The sequence below is a fragment of the Austrofundulus limnaeus genome, unplaced genomic scaffold (genome assembly GCF_001266775.1).
Source record: "Austrofundulus limnaeus strain Quisiro unplaced genomic scaffold, Austrofundulus_limnaeus-1.0 Scaffold51, whole genome shotgun sequence".
Taxonomy (NCBI): Eukaryota; Metazoa; Chordata; class Actinopteri; order Cyprinodontiformes; family Rivulidae; genus Austrofundulus; species Austrofundulus limnaeus.
The window spans coordinates 237,765-245,805 of record NW_013952453.1 but is presented as its reverse complement, the minus strand read 5'-3'; the positions used below and the strand labels follow the sequence as shown (position 1 = coordinate 245,805).

The 8,041-nt window shown below is 43.8% G+C and overlaps 1 protein-coding gene across 5 annotated transcripts in view; it reads left to right on the top strand.

Annotated features, from left to right (window-relative positions):
- Positions 1–8,041, top strand: part of agap1 (ArfGAP with GTPase domain, ankyrin repeat and PH domain 1) — a 117,496-nt gene that overhangs the window by 102,573 nt on the left and 6,882 nt on the right. The window lies entirely within an intron of this gene.

The window sequence follows — 8,041 nt, the reverse complement described above, 5'->3', positions numbered from 1 at the left end:
TGTGTGTGTGTGTGTGTGTGTGTGTGTGTGTGTGTGTGTGTGTGTGTGTGTGTGTGTGTAATTATGCGGCTCTGGGAGGCCATCATAACAAATTAGAGCTGACTGCCGTTCTCATAAAGATGGACTTCCCCGTGTCCCCCTGCTCTCACCCCTCCTTCCCCTCATTAGTCAACAGAAGCACCTTATAATTACTCCTCCCTACTCCGAGCTCACAAACATTTAACCCTGAATGTCCTGAAACACAACAGCTAACCTCTTTAAAGCAAATACACACAGAGTTTTTGTCTTTTATTCTAGAAAACCTTTTTTTTCCTGCATAAATAAAAACCTAATTTATAGGTTGTTTTCTGCTCCAGCAGCAGCAGGTTTATCACACAACCAAACGATTATCGACGAGTCGTTAGCACCCCTCCATCTGAACACTGATGCTTTTATATTTGCTCATGTTGCTGTTTATTTATGAATCTGAAACATGCCCCCCTCCCTTTCTCCCGCCCCCACCTGAAGAGATTAGAGGAGGAGGTCAATATTATCTCAATTAACCTGCAACGCTCCACTGCAGCTGCATGTGTCCTGCACCTCCTCCTTCCTGTCAATAGTGTTTATCAGTCCATTCCTTAAGTGGCTCACACTTTGTCGTTTCCCTCCATGAATCGCTGATTCCTAACCTCCTGCCCTGAGTCTTCCATCGTATTTTACCCCTCAGTTTCAGATCCAACATCTTTTTATTTTATTTTTTTTACTTTAAAGATCAGATCAGATTTTCTCTGAGAGTTCTGGGTCCRGGTCCAGACTCGGAAATACTGACTTTAGAACTTCCTTCAAATTTCAGCCTTAGAACGTCTTTTTACCAATGTTTAGAAATAAATTACCTCATAAATTCCTAAGTAATTTAAAGTTTTTACTTTTCTTTCTGTTTCATCTTTTCTCTGTCCTGTCCATTTTTAAATAATAAATAGTTTAGTTTCTGTTGGGGGTGAGAGAAATTAAACTTAAACTTAAAATTAAACCCCTTGTGGTCTAGTCTCAAGGTAGTTTTGAGGTTAAACCCCTTGTGGTCTGGTCCCAGGGTATGTTTGGAGGTTAAATCCCTCATGGTCTAGTCTCAGGGTAGGTTTGGGGTTAAACCCTTTCTGGTCTAGTCTCAGGGTAGGTTTGGGGTTAAACTCTTTCTGGTCTAGTCTCAGGGTAGGTTTGGGGTTAAACCATTTCTGGTCTAGTCTCAGGGTAGGTTTGAGGTTAAACCCCTCATGGTCTAGTCTCAGGGTAGGTTTGAGGTTAAACCCTTCCTGGTCTGGGTTTTGTGCTGACACACTGAATCACAACTTGTTTCAGAGAAAAAGAACTGACAGAACTGGACAAAAAAAGAGTAGGTTGTGATATGAGACGAGGCAGGAGGAGACTTTTGTCCAGGCAGCAGGATGGTGGGTGGGTTGGGGGGGGTGCTGATAGATGAAAAGATGCCCACCCCCTCCCCCTCGTGGTCTCTCAAGTGAGTAATAGAGGCTGAAATTTCATTTTGCAAGTGGCTGATTTAATGATCCAAAGGGTAATTAATGTCCTGATTATCTTAATGTTAAATATGGCCGCCAGCAATTACACTGACCTCCTGTCTGTCAAGGTCTGCACCCCCTCCACCCCCACACTCTGGACTTCCTGTTGGGTGGTGTTCGGAGGTGGAATAAGGATGGAGAGGAGGAAGAGTTGGAAACAAAAAGAAGATGAGTACTTTGATTTTCAGAGAGCTGTCCAAGCACGCCTCCAGCTGCCCACCCCCCCACCCAACAGCGGTGGCTGTTCCAGCTCTCGTTAACATCAGTTCTGTCGCTGTAAGTCACTTCAGAGCTCCTGATTGGCCCGTTCAGCCCCGAACACAGATACTTGTTGACGTTGTACGGCAGCGGAGCTGTGACAAACACCAACCCTGCCAGTTCTTCAGAGCCGGGGGTGCGGGGGTCCACACCACAAAAAGACTCTGCTGTCCTCTAAACGTTCCCATTAACCCCTGGCTGCCCGCGGTTGGCCGTCATCACCTCAGCTGGCGTGCTCGCCCAACGCCGCGCCCCAGCTGGTGCTACCGCTCAGAGGCCTGCTAAGTTTGGGCCCTCTGCCCGCCATGGAGGAGCCTCGGGGGGAGCAGCTCGGCTGCAGCTCATTGTTTTAATTAGAGCTACACGTCGACACCAGCACCCTGGGCCTGAACCGGTTCTGTTTGACTCTGCGCGTTAGCGGGTCTGTGCCAACAGAAAGTGACAGAGCCGCTAACCCCGCCTCCTTTGCAGAGGGGATGGTGGCAGCTATGTTCTTCAGTCCACCACCCTTTCATCATTACAACTCCTGACCTGTGGCCTGCAGTCTCTGAGGGTCAGGACTTTCTTCTGCTGGTTTTTATTTTTAGATTATTTGGAACCACAGTGGCTCAGTGGTTAGCACTGATGCCTCACAGCATGAAGGTCCTGGGTTTGATCCTCGGTTCGGACCTGGGGTCTTTCTGTGTGGAGTTTGCATGTTCTACTCATGCTTGTGTGGGTTTTCTTCGGGTACTCCAGTTTCCCCCACCCCCCCAAAACACATGTATAATAGGTTGCCTTCAGGCCCAGGCCTCCCTTGAAAAAGAGATCTGTGATCTCAACAGGACTTGCCTGGTTAAACAAGGTAAAATACAAATATATATATATGTATATATAAACATTAAAACCAAAATGTTGCGTAAACCAGCATGAAATTTGGTTTAGATCAAAAAAAAACTACATTGAAATATTAAATAAACCACGTTAAAAATACACAGAAACCACAATGTAAATATTTGATAAATTGCTAAAGCCTGATGAGTCTTGGGTTTGGAGCCTCGTTTTAGACACTGGTGTGTTTGGATTCTCAGTATACATGTTGGGAGTTTAGACCTTCATTATAGATGATATTGTGGGGGTTGGACCCTCAGTTTAAACATTGGGGGTTTGGATTCTTAGTATACTTGACATTGGGTTGTTTGGACCCCTGGTATAGACAACGGGGGAGGGGGAAACCCCAGTTTGGACATTGGGGGGTATGGACCCTCAGTGTGGACAATGGGAACTTAGGATCTTCAGTATACTAGTCGTTTGGGGGTCGGCAGGTAGGTCCCCTCTATCCGACAGCAGAAAAATGGGCAGAAAGGAATTGAGCTGAAGGATAGTGGCACAGAGGGATGGATCCGCTTCGCCTCCACCGTTTAACGGCACCGCCCCACATGACGAATGCTCGGACTGTAATAATTCAGCAGCAGGTCTGCGGCGCTAGGGGCCCGGAGCGGCAGCAGGATTCAGGCCCTTTATGGGAACAAATACGTCTTGTTCTCTCCCCCTTCCCCTGAAAAGGCCAGCGCTAACAGATTTAAAATTAGACTGGGAGCTTTTAATCTGGACTGGGGGTGCAGGTGCTGCTGCTGCCCCGACACGGCAGCAAGATTGGACTCTGGGGACCAGATGGGGCCACCGGGGCCCCACGTCACCTCATAATTGTCCCCCAGGGTCAGAGGAAACAGTGGAGCGATGGCAGGGGGCCTCAGTCCTGACTGAAGTTCTTATAAAAATAAACTGATACCAACTGGACCGGACTGAAGACGAACACAAAATAACAACAGAGCTAGGGTCTTCTGGGGTCAATGGTTAAAATGTTTTAGATAGTTTTTGATGGTTTTATTTGGTTTAAATTAAAGTAAACACACTGAATGTAATGCTTTTATACCTGAACATTTTGTTTGACACAAAAAATTAAATATTAGGTCTTTTCTAAAATCAACAATTTTCAGCTCAAAATAAAAAATTTTTCTTTTTTCTTTTTTTCGGGGGGTGGGGGGCTGAGGTGTCACCACAGACAGTAAATTATGGATTATGAGATTGCAGCTGAACACTGAGCCACCACAATCCCACAAAAACCACATTACTACCTTTCATATTCACAGTAGAAACAGGAAGTAACTTGTGGAATATTTTCATGCAGTTTATGCAGTGAAATGAATAGTAATTTATTAGAAACCAGTTCTRATGCGTTTGGGATCATGGCCCTGTTGGACCCCAACACTGTCCAAGTTTTAACACCCACCTTTATTTTAAGGTGGAGTCGAAGAACTGGGAGGTCCTCCTCAYGCTGTACCACATTATGATGCTGCCACCAACGTGCCTCACAGTTAGTTCATGGTTTTATTGTCTGAAAGTCTCACTTTGACTCCTCCAAACATCGTCCTTGTCTTTGTATTTGAACTAACCATCAGAGGACATTGGTCTTCTTCGTGTGGACAGCTGCAGGTTACAGTCCAGCTTGAAGGTTTTGGAGCTTTTTTTCTTGATCCTCTGAGTCCACAGTGATGTAAAACTATCTTCACTGGACAGGGTTTCTGGTGGACAGCCAGAACGCCCCCGTCCTCTGCTCCCTCAGTCCCAGCCTGACATCGACCCCTCGGCCTCCATGTTGAGCTGCACAGCGAGTTCCCGTGCAAACGTGGAAAAATAATTGGCCCCTACATTCTAATTCATCTGTAAAAGGAGGCCTTGATTAAATTAGTCCTAATAGACATTATTTTGTACATGACTGCCCCGCCGCCGCAGTAACCCCGGCCCCCCCAACTCGCCTAACAAGCCCTCCAATTTACCACTGACATTAAGCCGGCCGACACGAGCCAATCAGCGGCCCATTCATCGTTTGTCATGGCGGCGAGGTTATGCTAATGTGGACTAAAAGCACAAACTAAATGCACATTCTTTATGCCTGAGTCATCAGATTAACCTCGCCGTCCTCGGCCCCCTCCCCTCCCTTCTTCTAATAATGAAGAAATAAATAACACTCCACACGCACGAGTCTGTCCCCCGTCTCCAGTCCTGCTCACTGAGACTCCACTCCTGGAGCAGAAATGAATCCTCTCGGTAAAAGTGCCCCCCACTCCCCCTCCCTCTGGCTAATTGGCTCAGTCAGTAAATTGCTCATATAATAAAGAAGGGGGTGGGGGTGGGGGGCTGGATGCAGAGTTCTCCTCTGTAATGTGTTTGGACTGAATGGGTTCACAGCGAGCCGAGGCCGGCTGGTAAACATTCTGAACCTTCAAGACAAAGAAAAGGAAAATCTTCTGTTTTAACTCGGCTGCTTAAAAATGAGACGTTCAGTTTATCAAAGTGTTTCAACATATTTAATTAAAAACCAGAGAAATATAATAATTCTGTAACGATTCAAATAAAATCCTGCTGCTACATTCATTAAAATACTTGCATGGTTTTCTGTAAAAGATCTCTAAATCCAGTATATTGTAGTTTTAAACTGTTGGACAAATCTAAACTCTTCTGTTAATAAAACTAAGGGATAATGTTAAAATATTAAACCAATAATGTGTCTCAGTTCAAATTATTTTTAAACATTTCCTTAGAAGCAGCTTTAATATCTGTTTGCAACAAAAACTAAATTTTCCTGTTAAAATCTCACCTTTCTGTGTTCTAAATCCAGATCCCAATTAATCTGGTTCCTCGTTTGTCGGATTCACTTTCTCCTGTCRGGTCAGGAGAGACCCTGGAACTGCATTAACCCCACCCCCCATYCCCCACCCCCATTAGTGTCAGCCAGGTGCACTCATCTGCATCCAGCTAATCTAGGAGGAAATGTCAATGGTTTCCTCGGCCACGCAACCGAGCCGTCAGGGCCACAGAACTCCCCAAGAAACTCCATTTTTATCCAGACCTGTTCGCTGTGTCCAGGCYTGGATGAGGTTCAAATTTGACATCGACTCCGGGTTCGGTTCAGCTCAGTCCCCTTCAGACATTAAACACCAATAAATTATTAATGTCAGTTGGAAAAACAGCCTGTGACATTAGTTTGGAACCAAAACCAACCACATCATTGAAGAATAAAACCTGTTTGTTCTTTGTGATCTTAATAAGAGTTTATGGTCGGAGCGGTTTTACTCTAAATAAAGACGGTCCTCTTCATGGGTCAAACCTGCAGAAATCTAAGGAAAACATTTTGAACAAAATATTTTTCACCGTTTTCTGTTCTGATGCTAAAAAATAAAAAGTGGAGTCATGAAGAACAGACTTAATGTTTAAACTCTTTTATTTAAAGACGACAAACTGAACAAGTTAGGGTCCATAAAAATGAACCATAAAACATCATCCCTTTGATTGTTGGCCAAGGTTAAATCCTGAGTCTGAACCAACAGACCCATTTAACAAAACACATCCAGTGGACTTAATGGATCCAATGGTTCCAGTAGGCTTAATGGATCTGGTGGCCCTAATTGATCCAGTGGGTCTAATGGACCCAGCTGACCAAATAGACCCAACAGATTAAGTTGCTCTATGGATCTAGTAGACCTAATGGATTCTGTGGACCTAAAGGTTCCAGTGGGCCTAGTGGGACTCAGTGGAAAGTATGTCAGACCAGAAATTAGGGCCTCAGGAATCATTGGGGTTTTTTTATAGGACCCTAAAACTAACTGAGATGACGATGGGTCATTTGAGTTCATTTGGTCCACTTTAGAGGGTTTTTGGTTCCTGAACCACAGAGAAAAAAATCAGTCTAAAGGAAACCTTTGGGTTTTCACATTTGGTTTCACTCCTGCTGAGTTCCTGAGCTTAGTTTAGAGGTTTAGAGTTCTGGTCCCATCCTGGTTGTTCTGAGGTTCATTTGGAGCTTTTTCCTGTCCGATGGTAGATCCTCACCRTGATGTGGAGTTAATAACTAGTCTCTGTTGGACCGAGGACACTATCGATGAGATCCACCCTCGCCCCCACCTCCTCTTCAGTCTCTGAGCAGCACCACCGGAGCGTCACGTTTCAGCCCACAGACCAACTTCCTGTGGTTTTGGTCCATTTCTCCTCCACCTTGTCTTCAGCTCATTTGCATCGCTGTTCAGTCCAGATTAACCCTTCCATCTCCTCCGACCTCCCCCCACCTTCTCCTCCTCCTCCCCCCTTTAATTATCTGTGCCTATCCAAGGGCAGCTAACGACCTGCTAATTGATTTCAGCCTCTTTTCCTCCTCTTCCTTCCTTTCTTTCTTTTCTTTTTTTTTCTTTCTCGTCGGCTGGATTTAAAGCAGAATTAGTGTCGCTCACCTTGTCCCCCCCCACCCTACACACACACACACACACCTCCAACAGTGATTCATCTTTAAAGCACATTAGGTCAGGCATTTAGCTGATGCTGTATCTATCCATCTATTAATCTATTAATTAGAGGGCTAATTAGGCCAGAAGAGCAGCCAGTGACACCGTGTCAGTTTGGACCCGGGTTCTTCCCGCTCATTACCTCCCACACACACGTCCTGCCGGCTGTAATTAATGACGGGCTTTAACGGGTCGGCTCAACAAGCCTCCGTTTAGATCCACTCTGTCTTTACAAGGTTTCAGGTAAAATCAACTTCTTCAACCAGAATTTARTTTCCAACAAAATCCTGAAGGAATTTTATTTATTTATTTTACTTTAAAGTTTGTTTGTTTTTTACATTTGTCTAAATGTTTAATAAAAAAAGAGAAGAGAGATAGACATTTGAACAATTAAATTAAAAAATAATTCAGATTTACATCTGGGACAAAATATTCTCCTTCATTTGATACAGTATTTGATATTCTGGCACCAAATTTTGATAATCAAATCAATGAAAATGCAGAACATTAACTAACAGCATAAAACAATTTTTTAAGTCTAACTTATTATTTTGTAATTATCAAACAAATGAATAAATATAGAATTGAATTATTCTGATTTCATTTATAAATGATGGATTTTATTTTTGACAGTTTTTCTTAATTATTTCTGTTAATAATTCTAACATTTAGTTTTTTTAATTAGTTAAATTTCTTCATGATTTTGATTTTATACTAAATATACAAAAGTTTTTTCAGGTCTAATAAAACATTTTAGCCATTGAGTCTCGGCAGGATTAGTTTGAGTTCTTCTGACAGTCGAGATTATTGAGGTGTGTGTTGGGTTTTTGTTCAAACACTGAACACACAGTGAAGCCAGAGGACATATCTCGACCACCACCTGGACATTCCCCCGCCTCTTAGTGTGTGTGC